The sequence below is a fragment of the Chlorocebus sabaeus genome, chromosome 7, assembly GCF_047675955.1.
Source record: "Chlorocebus sabaeus isolate Y175 chromosome 7, mChlSab1.0.hap1, whole genome shotgun sequence".
NCBI classification, from domain to species: Eukaryota; Metazoa; Chordata; class Mammalia; order Primates; family Cercopithecidae; genus Chlorocebus; species Chlorocebus sabaeus.
This window is the reverse complement of record NC_132910.1, coordinates 80,046,296-80,064,987: the sequence shown is the minus strand read 5'-3', so window position 1 is coordinate 80,064,987 and position 18,692 is coordinate 80,046,296. Positions and strand designations below refer to the sequence as shown.

Below are 18,692 nucleotides of genomic sequence, written 5' to 3'. Positions count from 1 at the left end.
CTTCATTACTGAGGCTAAGCTGCTTTTCAGCCACCCCATCTCAGTGGCTTAGCATCTCAAAACTGAGCTGCGAAAAACTGTTACGCCCTTCCCTGTGGGCCAGGCAGAGGTGGAGCTACTCTACCTTCCTCTCACCCTATCCACGCCCCCACCACCAGACTGGACCCAAAGTGGTACCCTGTCTCCTAGGAAAACAGTACCTTAGCCACTCAGAGCAATCACATCTCCTTAATGCCTCAATTTGAAACAGCATCCCACATTCCAGCAAAATGGCGTCTAGGCCACTCAGAGTGCTCATTGCCCCCAAGATTGATCTGAAGTATGCTATCACCTTCTGGGAAATTGCTTCCCTGTCAGAGCTGAGTGCTTATCCCAAGGAAACATTAGTGACTAAGCTGAAACACCCCACCCTATAGGCTAGACATTTCATACCCGGCTTCCCTGGCGCTGGACTAGCTCTAGAGTCTGAGCTGCAGAGACACATTTCTTTCTAGGGAGTGGATTCATTGTTGTGCTGTTCTCTGATGCCCCCAAACTGAAAAGACAACTGTGCTTTGCCATTCTGGGAAACTTGCTGCTGCACACCTGCCCTCACAGAAAGTAAGATACAGATAAGCCTTACCATCCTAGGGTCTACAGTCATCACTACATGGTGTCTTATCCCCTGGTATCTGAGATGCCACTGAACTCTACTGGCTTAAGTTCCTTATTTCTAGGTGTACTCTGCTCCTCAGGCACAAATCTCCAGAGTACCTTTTCTTCTCAGGAGTTGGGCCAGTGCTGTGCCTTGCCCCCACCCAGGGATAGAACCACAAGTACAATGCAGCCCTTGGGCCCAAGTGGATAGGGGTGTCTTAGAGTCCAGATCCTGGCTCTGTGGGCACTCTACATCCAAACCTGCCACAAAGAGCAAACCTGAACCCCCAAACCCAGGTACCACAAAGGATCGATGAAACCCTGAGGTTATGATCTCACCCCACAGCCATTCTAAGATCCTGCACCAGGAACTCAGTGCCACTGCAGCTACTTGTAGGCCATGTCATACCTGGGACCAACAGGCATCCTGTTGATAAGTCTCCCTATTGTGGTGAAATTAAATATAGGAGTACCCCAAGAATACTTGACACTAAGGAAATTAACAATCCATACCACCACTGCCACAAACTTCTACAGCCTAGGCCACTAAGACACCCACAGTTATTGCTGACATTAGTTACAGCTGAAAAACCTTCATAGACCCAATTCCATTGCACTTATCTGAAAACAAAATTACCACGTCCTTCAACTGGTACACTAAAGCCCAACTGCAAGTGAAAGCATTTCTCTATTAAAGCTACTCTACAAGATATGGAAGAAGTGATTGTTCCAACAGGTGTATGGATCAATGCAGGGACACAAGAAACATGAAAAAGGAAGGAAATATGGCACCACCAAAGGAACATAAGTCTTTAGTAAAAGAACCCAATGAAAAGGAAATCAATGAATTTCCAGAAGAAGAATTCAATGTAATGATATTAAGGTAACTCAATGAAGTAAAAGATAATACAGTACATAATTCAATGAAATCAGACAAAGAATTCATAATATGAATGAGAAATTTAACAAAGAGATAGAAATCACTAAAATGAATCAAACAATGTCTTCAACGGAAGAATTTGATTAATGAAAAGTACAGGACAGGCCTTCAAGAAGAGACTTGATCGAGCAGAACAACTGAACTTGAAGACAGGTTGTTTGAAATAATTTCTGCAAAAAAAAAAAAAAAAGTCTACAGTACTTATGGAACACCATTAGGCAAACAAATATTCATATTATGGCTTTCCAGAAGGAGAAGAGAAGGGAAAAGCATAGAGAACCTGTTAATGAAATAATAGCTGAAAACTTTCCAAGGCTGTGGAGAGATATATATTACAGACAAATTTTCAAAAGTCAAAGACAAAGAGAAAATTCTAAAGCTAGCCAGTGGTAAGCAGCAAGTCACATATAAAGGAATCTGTAATTAGACTAACAGCATTTCTCTGCAGAAACCTTACAGGACAGTAGAGAATGGTCAAAGTACCAAAAGAAGAAAAACAGTATCAGCCAAGAATACTATACCCAGCAACACTCTTCTTCAGAAATGAGGGAGAAAGAGTTTTTCCCAGACAAATGCAAACTGAGAAAATTCATGTCCACTCTATTAGCCCTAGAGGAAATGCTCAAGAGAGTCCTATATCTGAAAGCAAAATACAATAATTGCTATCATGAAAGCACATAAAAATACAAAACTCACTGGTGGAGCAGATACACAAAGGAGAAATGGAAAAAGCATCAAACCTTATCACTAGAGAAAACTACCAAACCACAATAATAAGAGAAAAACAGGATAAAAAGGATATACAAAACCATCAGAAAACAAATAACAAAGTGACAGGAGTAAGTCCTTAACTGTCAGTAATAACCATGAATCTAAATGGATTCCATTTCCCACTTAAAAGATAAAGACACGCTGAATGGATAAAAAGCTGTGACCAAGAAACTCACTTCACCTTTAAACATACATATGGATGGAAAGTGAAGGCATGGAAAAAGATACCCAAATGGGAACAAAAATCAAACAAAGGTAGCTATTCTTATATGAGATAATACAAACGTTAAACCAAAAACTGGAAACAAACACGAAGTCATTACATAATGATGAATTCAATTATATCCTCCTTCCTGATCAATTGAGGAAGAGGATATAATCGTTTTAAATATATATACACCCAACACCAGAGCATACAGATACATAAAGGAAGACAAAGGGAGTCCTGTGATCAAGAATGAATATAACAATTGTAAATATTTGATCTAAAGTGGTAGATAGACTCTAATACAATAATAGGTGGGGGCATTAACACCCCACTCTCAGCATTGGACTGATCATCTAGACAGAAAAACAATAAACATTAGATTTAAACTATAGACCAAATGGATCTCGCATGCATTTATGTAAATTTTTATTCAACAACTGAAGAATACATGTTATTTTCATGAATACATGGAACATTCTCCAGGATATATCATATTAGGCCACAAAACAAGTCTCAACAAAATTAAAATGATTAAAATATTTAAAATATTGTTTATGACCACAGTGGAATAAAACTATAATTCAGTAACAAGAGGAACTTTAGAAACTGTATATATACATGGAAATTAAACAACATGCTCCCCAATAGGTCAATGAACAAAATTAAGAAGGAAATTTGAAAATTTCTTGAAACAAGTGAAAATGGAAACACAATATACCAAAAACAATGGGATACAGCAAAAGAGGTAAATTTATAGCAATAAATACTTACATCAAAAAAAATAGAAAGACTTCAAGTAACCTAATGAAACATCTGAAGGAACTGGAAAGGCAAGAACAAATCAAACACAAACAGTAGTATAGGGAAAGAAATAATAGATGTCAGAGTAGAAATGGACAAAATTGGCACTAAAAAAAAAATACAAGAGATCAACAAAATGAAAAATTCATTATTTGAGAAGATAAACAACAAAATATGGCAAAATAACCAAGAGAAAAGTGAAAAGATCCCAATAAAATCGGAAGTGAAAAAAGGAGACATTATGATACCACAGAAACACAAGGGATTGGACCGGGCATGGTGGCTCATGCCTGTAATCCCAGTGCTTTGGGAGGCCAAAGTGGGCGGATCACCTGAGGCCAGTTCAAGACCAGCCTGGCCAACATGGTGAAACCCCATCTGTACTAAAAATACAAAAATTAGCCAGGCGTGGTGGCGGGTGCCTGTAATTTCAGTTACTCAGATGGCTAAGGCACAAGAATCACTAGAACCTGGGAGGTGGAGGTTGCATTGAGTCGAGATCATGCCATTGCACTGCAGCCTGGGTGACAGAGTGAGACTCCCTCTCAAAAAAAAAAAAAAAAAAAAAAAGAAATACAAAGGATCAATAGGACTATTGTAAACAATTATATGTCAATAAATTAGAAAACCTAGCAATAATGGATAAATTCCCAGACACACAGAACCCTCCAAGATTAAATGTAGAAGAAATAGAAAACCTGAACGGATCAATTATGAAGAACGAGACTGAGTCTGTAATAAAAAGTCTTTAAAAAAACAAAACAAAACAAAAAAAAGCTCAAGACCTGATGGCTTCACTGCTGAATTTTACCAAAACATTTAAAGAATAATATTAATTCTTATTAGCTGGACATGGTGGTGCATGCCCATAGTCCCAGCTACTTGGGAGGCTAAGAGTTATCAAAAAAAAAAAAAAAAGAAGAAGAAGAATATTAATTCTTCTAAAATTATTCCAGAAAATTAATGATGAGGGAATTCTTCCAAACACATCCCACAAGGCCAGCATTACCTGATACCAAAACCCAACAAAGGCACAATAAAAGGAAACTATAGGTTAATATCTCTGATGAATATAGATGGTAAATTCTTCAACAAAATAATTGGAAATAGAATCTAGCAGCATATTAAAAAGATTATTTACTATCATCAAGTGGGATCAAGAGATGTAAGGATGATTCAACATACACAAATCAGAAAACCTGATACATCACATCCAAGAATGAAGGACAAAAACCATATGATAATCTCAATAGATCCAAAAAAAGCAAGTGATAAAATTCAACATATCTTCTTGATTTAAAAAAGCTTTCAACAAGTTAGGTGTTTGAATGTATCTCAGTCCAGTTAAGTCCATCTATGACAAACCCACAGCCAGCATTATACTGACTGTATAAAAGTTGAAAGGTTTTTCTTCCTAAGATTTGGAACAACACCAGGATGCCCACATTCACCATTTTTATTCAACTTAGTATGGGAGTCCTAGCTAGAGCACTTAGGCAAGAGAAAGAAATTAAAGGGCATCCAAATTGGAAAGGAGGAAGTTGTTTGAACCTATTTGCAGATGACATGATCTTATATATAGAAACATGTAAAAGCTCCACCAAAACACTCTGAGAACTGATCAACAAATTCAGTAAAGTTGCAGAATACAAAATCAACATGCAAAACTTAGTAGTGTTTCTATACACTAAAATAAACTAGTGGGAGAAAAAATCAAGACAGCAATCTCATTTACAATAGCTACAGAAAATTAAGAAAATATCTAAGAATAAATTTGCCAAGGTGGTGAAAGATTTCTATAACTAAATATATAAATGTTGAAAGAAATTGAAAATGATACAAACAAATAGAAATACATACCATGTTCATGGATTTGAAGAACAAAGCTGGAGGCATCACTCCACCTGACCTCAAAATATACTATAAAACTATAGTAATCAAAACAGCATGGTACTGCCATAAAAATAGACACATAGACTGGTAGAACACAATAAAGAATCAAAATTTACATCCAACTGAATTTCAACAAAGGTGCCAAGAACATTCATTGGGGATTGGACAGACTCTTCAAGAAATAGTACTGGCAGGGCCAGGCGCAATGGCTCATGCCTGTAATCCCAGCACTTTGGGAGGCTGAGGCAGGTGGATCACAAGGTCAGTAGATCACGACCATCCTGGCTAACATGGTGAAACCCTGTCTCTGCTAAAAAATAGAAAAAAATAGCTGGGCATGGTGGTGGGCGCCTGTAGTCCCAGCTACTTGGGGGACTGAGGCAGGAGAATGGTGTGAACCTGGGAGGCAAAGGTTGCAGAGTGAGACTGTGTCTCAAAAAAAAAAAAAAAAAAAAAAAAAAAAAAAAAAAATTGTACTGGCAGATAGACATTGGTAAGATGGCTGAATAGGAACAGCTCCAGTCTGCAGCTCCCAGCGAGACCAATGCAGAAGGTGGGTGATTTTTGCATTTCAACTGAGGTAACCTGTTCATCTCATTGGGACTGGTTAGGCAGCAGTTGCAGACCATGGAGGTCTAGCAAAAGTAGGGTGGGGCATCATCTCACCCATGAAGTGCAAGCAGCTGGAGTCCTCCCTACCACAGGCAAGGGAAGTCATGAGGGACTGTGCTATTCGGCCCAGATACTATGCTTTTCCCAGTTTCTGCAATCTGTAGATCAGGAGATTCCCTTGTTGCCTACACCACCAGTGCCCTGGGTTTCAAGGACAACACCGTGTGGATATTTGGGCAGACACCAAGCTAGCTGCAGGAGATTTTTTGTTTTGTTTTGTTTTTTCGTTTTTTTTGTTTTTCTTATGCCAGTGGTGCCTGGAACCCCAGTGAGACAGAACTGCTCACTCCCTGGAAAGGGAGCTGAAGCCAGAGAGCAAAGTGGTCTCACTCAATGAGTCCCACTCCCATGGAGACCAGCAAGCTAAGAACCACTGGCTTGAAATTCTTGCTGCCAACACAGCAGTCTGAGTCCACCTAGGATGAACAAACTTGGTTGGGGGAGGGGCATCCACCATTACTGAGGCTTGAGTAGGTAATTTTCCTGTCACTGCTAAGGAGGCAGGGAAGGTCAGACTGGGCAGAACTCAACAGAATGCACCTAAGAGACTGCAGCCAGAATGCCTCTCTAGATTCATGCTCATAGGGTGTCTCTGAAAGAAAGGCAGCAACCCCAGTTAGGGGCATATAGATAAAACTCTCATCTCCCTGGGACAGAGCACCTGAGAGAAGGGGCAGATGTGGTCGCAGCTTCAGCAGACTTAAACGATCCTACCTGCTGGCTCTGAAGAGTGCAGCATATCCTGACAAGCAGAATCCTCCCAGCACAGCACTAGACCTCTGCTAAGGGACAGATTGCCTCCTCCAGTGGGTCCCTAACCCCCATGCTTCCTGACTGGGAAAGATCTCCCAAGAAGGGTTGACAGACTGCTTATACAGGAGAGCTCCAGCTGATATCAGGCCAATGCCCCTCTGGGATGAAGCTTCCAGGAAAAGGAGCAGGCAGCAATCTTTGCTGTTCTGCAGCCTCTGCTAATGATACCCAGGAAAATAAGGTCTGGAGTGGACCTCCAGCAAACTGCAGCAGACCTGCAGAAGAGGGGCCTGACTGTTAGAAGAAAAACTAAAAAACAGAAACCAATAACATCAATATCAACAAAAAGTACCCCAACCCAAAAACCCCATCCAAAGGTCGTCAGCCTCAAAGATCAAATCCACCACGTAGGTAAATCCATTATGATGAGGAAAAACCAGTGCAAAAATGTTGAAAAATCCAAAAACCAGAATGCCTGTTCTCCACATGTCACAACTGTTCTCCTTTCTGCAAGGGCAGAAAACTAGACAGAGTATGAGCTTGACAAATTGACAGAAGTAGGCTTCAGAGGGTAGGTAATAAACTCCTCTGAGCTGAAGGTGCATGTTCTAACCCAATGCAAGGAAGCTCAGAACCTTCATAAAAAGGTTCCAGGAGCTGCTAACTATAATAGCCAGTTTAGAGAAGAACATAAATGACCTGACGGAGCTGAAAAACAACACAAGAACTTCGTGAAGCATGCACAACTATCAATAGCTGAATCAATTAAGCAGAAGAAAGGCTATCAGAGATTGAAGATCAACTTACTGAAATAAGGCATAAAGACAAGATTAGAGAAAACAGAATGAAAAGCAAGGACCAAAGCCTCCAGGAAATATGGGACTTTTTGAAAAGGCCAAACCTATGATTGATTGTGGTCCCTGAAAGTGACAGGGAGAATGGAACCAACTTGGAAAACCCTCTTCAGGATATTATCCAGGAGAACTTCCCCAACCTAGCAAGACAGGCCAACATTCAAATTCAGGAAATACAGAGAACACCACAAAGATACTCCTCGAGAAGAGGCATCCAAAGACACGTAATTGTCAGATTCTCCAAGGTTGAAACAAATGAAAATATGGTAAGCACAGCCAGAGAGAAAGGTCAGGTTACCCAGAAAGGGAAGCCCACCAAACTAAGAACAGATCTCTCTGCAGAAACCCTGCAGGCCAGAAGAGAGTGGGGCCAATATTCAACATTCTTAAAGATTTTTCTTTTTTTTTTTTTTTTTTTTTTTATTTTGGAAAGTAATAAAATAGTTTTAATTTTTATTGTTAAAATAGTGAGGGTATATTAAATAGTAAGAGTAATAACTAAAAATAGAAATATAGGGCATTGTGTCCAAACTAGCAGAAGGGGGAAAATAACACAGAATGGTTAAAAAAGGGAAAAAAATAACGAGTCAAATGCTAACTCAGGGGAAACTGGTATAGTATAATAGTTTAGTATAGTATACTAGTATAATAATATGCAAAATAGAAGTAAAGGCAGAAAGTATTGAGAGAAGCAAAAAAGATCAGTGCATAAGAGAAGGAATAATTTTAATGAGTAACATAAAATATTACAATAGAAATTAGAGAATATATGTAACTGAATAAATAGAAAAGTGAATAAATATAAAAATAACTGAATAAAAAACTGTGAGACTCATGTAAAGCAGTAATTAGAGGGTAATTTAGAGACATGCATTTATTAAAAATCATGATTGAAACTAAGCAAGAAAATGGTTTAATTCATTTTTTTTTTTAATTTATTTATTATTACTAAACTTCAAGTTGTAGGGTACATGTGCACAACGTGCAGGTTTGCTACATATGTATACTTGTGCCATGTTGGTGTGCTGCACCCATCAACTCGTCATTTACATCAGGTATAACTCCCAATGCAATCCCTCCCCCCTCCCCCCTCCCCATGATAGGCCCCGGTGTGTGATGTTCCCCTTCCCGAGTCCAAGTGATCTCATTGTTCAGTTCCCGCCTATGAGTGAGAACATGCGGTGTTTGGTTTTCTGTTCTTGTGATAGTTTGCTGAGAATGATGGTTTCCAGCTGCATCCATGTCCCTACAAAGGACACAAACTCATCCTTTTTTATGGCTGCATAGTATTCCATGGTGTATATGTGCCACATTTTCTTAATCCAATCTGTCACTGATGGACATTTGGGTTGATTCCAAGTCTTTGCTATTGTGAATAGTGCTGCAATAAACATGCGTGTGCATGTGTCTTTATAGCAGCATAATTTATAATCCTTTGGGTATATACCTAGTAATGGGATGGCTGGGTCATATGGTACATCTAGTTCTAGATCCTTGAGGAATCGCCATACTGTTTTCCATAATGGTTGAACTAGTTTACAGTCCCACCAACAGTGTAAACGTGTTCCTATTTCTCCACATCCTCTCCAGCACCTGTTGTTTCCTGACTTTTGAATGATCGCCATTCTAACTGGTGTGAGATGGTATCTCATTGTGGTTTTGATTTGCATTTCTCTGATGGCCAGTGATGATGAGCATTTTTTCATGTCTGTTGGCTGTATGAATGTCTTCTTTTGAGAAATGTCTGTTCATATCCTTTGCCCACTTTTTGATGGGGTAGTTTGTTTTTTTCTTGTAAATTTGTTTGAGTTCTTTGTAGGTTCTGGATATTAGCCCTTTGTCTGATGAGTAGATTGCAAAAATTTTCTCCCATTCTGTAGGTTGCCTGTTCACTCTGATGGTAGTTTCTTTTGCTGTGCAGAAGCTCTTTAGTTTAATGAGATCCCATTTGTCAATTTTGGCTTTTGCTGCCGTTGCTTTTGGTGTTTTAGACATTAAGTCTTTGCCCATGCCTATGTCCTGAATGGTACTACCTAGGTTTTCCTCTAGGATTTTTATGGTATTAGGTCTAACATTTAAGTCTCTAATCCATCTTGAATTAATTTTCGTATAAGGAGTAAGGAAAGGATCCAGTTTCAGCTTTCTACTTATGGCTAGCCAATTTTCCCAGCACCATTTATTAAATAGGGAATCCTTTCCCCATTTCTTGTTTCTCTCAGGTTTGTCAAAGATCAGATGGCTGTAGATGTGTGGTATTATTTCTGAGGACTCTGTTCTGTTCCATTGGTCTATATCTCTGTTTTGGTACCAGTACCATGCTGTTTTGGTTACTGTAGCCTTGTAGTATAGTTTGAAGTCAGGTAGCGTGATGCCTCCAGCTTTGTTCTTTTGACTTAGGATTGTCTTGGAGATGCGGGCTCTTTTTTGGTTCCATATGAACTTTAAAGCAGTTTTTTCCAATTCTGTGAAGAAGCTCATTGGTAGCTTGATGGGGATGGCATTGAATCTATAAATTACCTTGGGCAGTATGGCCATTTTCACGATATTGATTCTTCCTATCCATGAGCATGGTATGTTCTTCCATTTGTTTGTGTCCTCTTTTATTTCACTGAGCAGTGGTTTGTAGTTCTCCTTGAAGAGGTCCTTTACATCCCTTGGAAGTTGGATTCCTAGGTATTTTATTCTCTTTGAAGCAATTGTGAATGGAAGTTCATTCCTGATTTGGCTCTCTGTTTGACTGTCACTGGTGTATAAGAATGCTTGTGATTTTTGCACATTTGTATCCTGAGACTTTGCTGAAGTTGCTTATCAGCTTAAGGAGATTTTGGGCTGAGACAATGGGGTTTTCTAAATATACAATCATGTCGTCTGCAAACAGGGACAATTTGACTTCTTCTTTTCCTAACTGAATCCCCCTGATTTCTTTCTCTTGCCTGATTGCCCTAGCCAGAACTTCCAACACTATGTTGAATAGGAGTGGTGAGAGAGGGCATCCCTGTCTTGTGCCAGTTTTCAAAGGGAATTTTTCCAGTTTTTGCCCATTCAGTATGATATTGGCTGTGGGTTTGTCATAAATAGCTCTTATGATTTTGAGGTACGTTCCATCAATACCGAATTTATTGAGCGTTTTTAGCATGAAGGGCTGTTGAATTTTGTCAAAAGCCTTTTCTGCATCTATTGAGATAATGATGTGGTTCTTCTCTTTGGTTCTGTTTATATGCTGGATTATGTTTATTGATTTGCGAATGTTGAACCAGCCTTGCATCCCAGGGATGAAGCCCACTTGATCATGGTGGATAAGCTTTTTGATGTGCTGCTGAATCCGGTTTGCCAGTATTTTATTGAGGATTTTTGCATCGATGTTCATCAGGGATATTGGTCTAAAATTCTCTTTTTTTGTTGTGTCTCTGCCAGGCTTTGGTATCAGGATGATGTTGGCCTCATAAAATGAGTTAGGGAGGATTCCCTCTTTTTCTATTGATTGGAATAGTTTCAGAAGGAATGGTACCAGCTCCTCCTTGTACCTCTGGTAGAATTCAGCTGTGAATCCATCTGGTCCTGGAGTTTTTTTGGTTGGTAGGCTATTAATTATTGCCTCAATTTCAGAGCCTACTATTGGTCTATTCAGGGATTCAACTTCTTCCTGGTTTAGTCTTGGAAGAGTGTAAGTGTCCAGGAAATTATCCATTTCTTCTAGATTTTCCAGTTTATTTGCGTAGAGGTGTTTATAGTATTCTCTGATGGTAGTTTGTATTTCTGTGGGGTCGGTGGTGATATCCCCTTTATCATTTTTAATTGCGTCGATTTGATTCTTCTCTCTTTTCTTCTTTATTAGTCTTGCTAGTGGTCTGTCAATTTTGTTGATCTTTTCAAAAAACCAACTCCTGGATTCATTGATTTTTTGGAGGGTTTTTTGTGTCTCTATCTCCTTCAGTTCTGCTCTGATCTTAGTTATTTCTTGCCTTCTGCTAGCTTTCGAATGTGTTTGCTCTTGCTTCTCTAGTTCTTTTAATTGCGATGTTAGAGTGTCAATTTTAGATCTTTCCTGCTTTCTCTTGTGGGCATTTAGTGCTATAAATTTCCCTCTACACACTGCTTTAAATGTGTCCCAGAGATTCTGGTATGTTGTATCTTTGTTCTCATTGGTTTCAAAGAACATCTTTATTTCTGCCTTCATTTCGTTATGTACCCAGTAGTCAGTCATTCAGGAGCAGGTTGTTCAGTTTCCATGTAGTTGAGCGGTTTTGATTGAGTTTCTTAGTCCTGAGTTCTAATTTGATTGCACTGTGGTCTGAGAGACAGTTTGTTATAATTTCTGTTCTTGTACATTTGCTGAGGAGTGCTTTACTTCCAATTACGTGGTCAATTTTGGAGTAAGTACGATGTGGTGCTGAGAAGAATGTATATTCTGTTGATTTGGGGTGGAGAGTTCTATAGATGTCTATTAGGTCTGCTTGCTGCAGAGATGAGTTCAATTCCTGGATATAATTCAAGATGGATTAGAGACTTAAATGTTAGACCTAATACCATAAAAATCCTAGAGGAAAACCTAGGTAGTACCATTCAGGACATAGGCATGGGCAAAGACTTCATGTCTAAAACACCAAAAGCAACGGCAGCAAAAGCCAAAATTGACAAATGGGATCTCATTAAACTAAAGAGCTTCTGCACAGCAAAAGAAACTACCATCAGAGTGAACAGGCAACCTACAGAATGGGAGAAAATTTTTGCAATCTACTCATCAGACAAAGGGCTAATATCCAGAACCTACAAAGAACTCAAACAAATTTACAAGAAAAAAACAAACTACCCCATCAAAAAGTAGGCAAAGGATATGAACAGACATTTCTCAAAAGAAGACATTCATACAGCCAACAGACATGAAAAAATGCTCATCATCACTGGCCATCAGAGAAATGCAAATCAAAACCACAATGAGATACCATCTCACACCAGTTAGAATGGCGATCATTCAAAAGTCAGGAAACAACAGGTGCTGGAGAGGATGTGGAGAAATAGGAACACTTTTACACTGTTGGTGGGAGTGTAAACTAGTTCAACCATTATGGAAAACAGTATGGCGATTCCTCAAGGATCTAGAACTAGATGTACCATATGACCCAGCCATCCCATTACTAGGTATATACCCAAAGGATTATAAATTATGCTGCTATAAAGACACATGCACACGTATGTTTATTGCAGCACTATTCACAATAGCAAAGACTTGGAATCAACCCAAATGTCCATCAGTGACAGATTGGATTAAGAAAATGTGGCACATATACACCATGGAATACTATGCAGCCATAAAAAAGGATGAGTTTGTGTCCTTTGTAGGGACATGGATGCAGCTGGAAACCATCATTCTCAGCAAACTATCACAAGAACAGAAAACCAAACACCGCATGTTCTCACTCATAGGCGGGAACTGAACAATGAGATCACTTGGACTCGGGAAGGGGAACATCACACACCGGGGCCTATCATGGGGAGGGGGGAGGGGGGAGGGATTGCATTGGGAGTTATACCTGATGTAAATGACGAGCTGATGGGTGCAGCACACCAACATGGCACAAGTATACATATGTAGCAAACCTGCACGTTGTGCACATGTACCCTACAACTTGAAGTTTAATAATAATAAAAAAAAAAAAAAAAAAAAAAGTTTATCTACCACGATCAAGTCGGCTTCATCCCTGGGATGCAAGGTGGGTTTAACATATGCAAATCAATAAACATAATCTATCACATAAACAGAACCAGTGACAAAAACCACACAATTATCTCAGTAGATGCAAAAAAAGGCCTTTGACAAAATTCAACAGCCCTCCATGCTAAAAACTCTCAATAAACTAGGTATTGATAGAACATATTTCAAAATAATAGGAACTATTTATGACATACCCACAGCCAATATCATACCAAATGGGCAAAAACTGGAAGCATTCCCAAACTGGCACATGACAAAGATTCCCTCTCTCACCACTCCTATTCAACATCGTATTGGAAGTTCTGGCCAGGGCAATGAGGCAAGAGAAAGAAAGAAATGGTATTCAATTAGGAAAAGAGGAAGTCAAATTGTCTCTGTTTGGAGATGACATGATTGTGTATTTAGAAAACCCCATCGTCTCAGGCCAAAATCTGTTTAAGCTGATACGAAACTTCAGCAAAGTCTCAGGGTACAAAATCAGTGTGCAAAAATCCAAGCATTCCTATACACCAATAGCAGACCAATAGAGAGCCAAATCATGAGTGAACTCCCATTCACAATTGTTACAAAGAGAGTAAAATACCTAGGAATACAACTTACAAGAGATGTGAAGAACCTCTTCAAGGAGAACTACAAACTACTGCTCAAGGAAGTAAGAGAGGACACAAACATGGAAAAACATTCCATGCTTATCGATAGGAAGAATCAATATTGTGAAACTGGTCATACTATGCAAAGAAATTTATAGATTCAATGCTATTCCCCTCAAGCTACCACTGACTTTCTTCACAGAACTAGAAAAAAACTACTTTAAATTTCATATGGAACCAAATAAGAGCCTGTATAGCCAAGACAATCCTAAGCAAAAAGAACAAAGCTGGAGTCATGCTACCTGACTATACTGCACTGCTACACTAACCAAAACAGCATGGTACTGGTGCCAAAACAGATACATAGACCAATGGAACAGAACAAAGGCCTCAGAAATAACACCACACATCTACAACCATCTGATCTTCAATAAACCTGACAAAAGTAATGGGGAAATGATTCCCTATTTAATTAATGGTGCTGGGAAAACTGGCTAGCCTCAAGCAGAAAACATAAACTGGACCCCCTCCTTACACCTTATACAAACAATATCTCATGATGGTTTAAAGACTTAAAATTAAAAGCCAAAACCATAAAAACCCCAGTAGAAAACCTAGACCAGCACCATTCAGGACATAGGCATGGGCAAAGACTTCATGACTAAAACACCAAAAGCAATTACAACAAAATAGACAAATGGGATCCAGTTAAAACTAAAGAGCTTCTGCATAGCAAAAGCAACTATCATCAGAGTGAACAGGCATCCTACAGAATGGGAGAAAATTTTTGCAAGCTACCCATCTGACAAAGGTCTAATATCCACAATCTGCAAGGAACATAAGCAAATTTACAAGAAAAAAAGACCCCATCAAACAATGGGTGAAGGATATTAACAAACACTTGTCGAAAAAGACATTTATGTGGCCGACAAACATATGAAGAAGAAGCTCATCATCACTGGTCATTAGAGAAATGCAAATCAGAACCAAAAGGGATAGCATCTCACACCAGTTAGAATGGCGATCATTAAAAAGTCAGGAAACAACAGATGCTGGCAAGTTTGTGTATAAACAGGAATGCTTTTACACTGCTGGTGGAAGTGTAAATTAGTTCAACTATTGTGGAAGACAGTGTGGCAGTTCCTCAAGGATATAGAACCAGAAATTCCATTTGACCCAGCAATCCCATTACTGTGTATATACCTAAAGCATTATAAATTATTCTACTATCACATGCACACATATGTTTATTGAAGCACTATTTACAATAGCAAAGACTTGGAACCAACCCAAATGCCCATGAATGATAGACTGGATAAAGAAAATGTGGCACATATACACCGGGGAATATTATGCAGCCATAAAAAAGAATGCGTTCATGTACTTTGCAGGGATATGAATGAAGCTGGAAAGCATTGTCCTCAGCAAACACAGGAACAGAAAGGCAAACACTGCATGTTTTCACTCATAAGTGGGAATTCAACAATGAGAACACATGGACACAAGGAGGGGAACATCACGCACCAGGGCCTGTCAGGGGTGGCATGTAAGGGCAAGGAGAGCGTTAGGACAAATACCTAATGCATGCAGGGTTAAAACCTAGATGACAGGTTGATAGGTGCAGCAAGCCACCATGGCACGTGTATACCTATGTAACAAACCTGCATGTTCTGCACATGTATCCCAGAACTTAAAGTAAAATAAAAATTAAAATTAAAAAACTGTCATCTGCAAATAAAGAAAAAGAAATAGTGCTGGAAAAACTCGATATCCATGTGCCAAAAATAAGTCACCCCTGTCTCTTACCATATACAAAAATCAACACAAAATGGACTAAAAAAATGTAACACCAAACACTATGAAACTGGTGGACAAAAACATAAATGTTTCAGTACATTTTCCTGGGTAAAGGTTTTATGGAGAAGACCTCAAATGCATAAGCAAGAAAGGCAAATATAGACAAATGGGATTATATCAATCTTAAAAGCTTCTGTATTGTAAAGGAAACAGTCAACAGAATGAAGAGAAATCCGGCAAAATGGGAGAAAGTATTTGAAAACTATTCATCTGACAAGAGACAAATGTCCAGAATATATAAGGAGCTTAAACAATTCAGCAATTAAGAATCCAATTTAAAAATGAGTAAATGAACTGAATAGACATCTCTAAAAGAAGACATACAACTGGCCAAGAAGTATATGAAAAAAAATGCTAAACATTTAGTCATCATTAGAGAAATGCATATCAAAACCACAGTGAGATCCTATCTCACCCCTGTTTGAATGACTTTTGTCCTAAAGACAGGCAATAATGGATGCTGGTGAGGATGTAGAGAAAGGGGAACCCTCATACACTGTTGGTAGAAATATACATTAGTTTAGCCACTGTGGAGAACAGTATGGAAGTTCCTCAAAAACATAATAGTTCCCCCTCAAAATTTATATGAAAAAGGACAAGAAGAGCTAAGACAATCTTGCAGAACAACTACACTTGGAAATAGATACTACCAGGTCTTAATATTTACTATAAAGCTATAGTAATTTGGTTAGTATGGTATTGGCCAAGGAAACAAGCCAGTTAAACAGAATAAAGTTTGGAAATAGCTTTACACATACCAGACTTTCATTCAAAATAAAGAAAAATGAATTTTGATCTCTACCCAAACTACTCTCATATGTAATTTCTGCATTGATTGCATATCTAAATGTTAAGGTAAAGCTTTTAGAATAAAACTTGAGGGAAGACGTTATGAGCTTATAGTAGGCAGGATGGCTTAAACGGGACATAAGCACTAATCATAAAGGAAAAAAATGATAAACTGGGCTACTTCAAAATGAAAGAACTTATGTTTTTAAGACACCATTAAGAAAGTAAAAAGATAAGCTATGGAATGGAGAATATATTTGTAATCTTGCAAAAATCTAGAATATTTGAAGAATGTCTTCAAATTAATAACTAAAACAATTGTCCATTAGAGAAACAGGTCACTTCACAAAAGGGGGTATTTAAAATGCTTAGTAACTGTAGAAAAGAGTGTTCAGCTTCATTGTTTATCAGGTAAATGGAAATTCAAATCACAGTGAAATACTACTACATCCACTGGCTAGAGTGAAAAGCATAACTCCAAGTGTTGACAAAGATGTGGAATAACTCTCATACATTGCCTGTGGGGAGTAAATTGGTAAGATTACTTCAGAAAATGGTTTGACATTTTATTCTAGATCTGACTGATACAGACCTTATGAGTCATCAGTTTTACCTGTAGGTATATCCATCAGAAATGCCTATACCAAGAAGACCTTTTCAACAATGTTTGTAGCAGCACTATTTATAATAGCCAAATAATGAACAACCCAGATACTTCATTTAATAATAGAAAGCATAGCCAGGCACGGTGGCTCACGCCTGTAATCCCAGTACTTTGGGGGACCAAGGCAGGCGGATCATGAGGTCAGGAGATCAAGACCATCCTGGCTAACACGGTGAAACCCCGTCTCTACTAAAAATACAAAAAATTAGCCAGGCGTGGTGGCAGGCACCTGTAGTCCGAGATACTCAGGAGGCTGAGGCAGGAGAATGGCATGAACCTGGGAGGCGGAGGTTGCAGTGAGCCGAGATCGTGCCACTGCACTCCTGCCTGGGCAACAGAGCGAGACTCCATCTCAAAAATAAATAAATACATAATAATAGAAAGCATAAATATATTGTGGCATACTCATAAAGTGAAATGGCATATGTCAGTAAGAATGAACTAACCAAAATTACCCACAGCAGTAAGTATGAATCTCACAAACCCAGTGGTAAGCAAAAGAAGCCAGACATAACAGAAAATATACTGTATGGTTATATTTTTATAATTTTTTTTAAAAAACAGGCAATATGATTTCATACTGTTAGAAGTCAGGATTTGGGTCCCACATGGAGCCTGGGAGTAGTGACTTAGGGGTTTAGGGGTTGTTGGTTATATACACAATTCTCACTTTTTGCAGTACCATATTAACTGAAACTTGTGTGTATCAGAACTTTGTCCTTACTTGGATTTGATGTTTCCACAGAACTGTGCAAAATGAAGACACTTATACCAATATGCAAAGTGAGGAGTACTTGTGTTGCTTGATTTGTGTTCTGGTTACACGAGTATATTCACTTTGTGAGAATTATTTAGCTGTATACTTATAATTTGCACAGTCTTCTGTATGTATGTAGTACTTGAATAAAAACAGTATTGATTATCTTCCTTTCATGCACTCATTCTCACCATTCTATGCCTCTTTCATGGTATGTCTTTATTCTTATTATTGTTCCTTGCTTATTTGCCTGTCTCTGCCTATAACTCTACAATCCATTCAATGGATAAGGATTATGAATTGTTCATCTTTGTATTATTTACTGTACCTCCCATGGGCCCTTACACATAGTAGGTAAATAAATATTTACAGAGTAAAATATTAAAAATTAATTAAGTGAAACTTTAGAATTCAGAGGCTTGAGTTATGCTTTAAAATTACTCTTTAATATGTCTGTGATCATAAATACTTTCTCCCTTCAAAAAGCCAGAATATTACAGATGCTTTTAGTGATCCCTTTGACCGCCTTCCTTCTCTGTCCTATTTTCTTTTCTCCACCCCTAGAAATAACTTCTTTGTTTGTTATGATATATCTATTTTGATACATATAAATTTAATTAATTTCTTGAACTACTTATGGGATTCTATTGTATCATTTTTTATTTATTCTGTTAAAAGACATTTTGTTAGCTATGTTTTATAGTAAAGGCACCACTGAAAAACCTCGCACATCTTGTGTTTGAATGTTTCTCCATATGCCATAGATACAAAATTTCTGGTCATGCTACGAATGC

The 18,692-nt window shown here is 38.4% G+C and overlaps 1 protein-coding gene across 5 annotated transcripts in view; it reads left to right on the top strand.

Annotated features, from left to right (window-relative positions):
• Positions 1 to 18,692, top strand: part of SCLT1 (sodium channel and clathrin linker 1) — a 224,997-nt gene that overhangs the window by 38,148 nt on the left and 168,157 nt on the right. The window lies entirely within an intron of this gene.